Source organism: Scyliorhinus canicula, chromosome 30, assembly GCF_902713615.1.
Source record: "Scyliorhinus canicula chromosome 30, sScyCan1.1, whole genome shotgun sequence".
NCBI classification, from domain to species: Eukaryota; Metazoa; Chordata; class Chondrichthyes; order Carcharhiniformes; family Scyliorhinidae; genus Scyliorhinus; species Scyliorhinus canicula.
The window spans coordinates 11,317,957-11,318,177 of NC_052175.1; positions in this window are offsets into that span (position 1 = coordinate 11,317,957).

The following is a 221-nucleotide window of genomic DNA, read 5'->3' on the forward strand; positions in this document are numbered from 1 at the left end:
GAACCCCTATAACCCCCTCCAAAACCCACATAAACACTCCATAATCTCCATAAACCCCCCACAAAACGCAGAACCCCTGACCCCCCCATAAAATCCACATAAACCCCCACAAAACCTGCATAAACCCCCACAAAACCCGCATAAGCCCCCACAAAACCCACATAAACCCCACAAAACCCGCATAAACCCCTCCAAAACCCACATAAACCCCCCCAAAACCC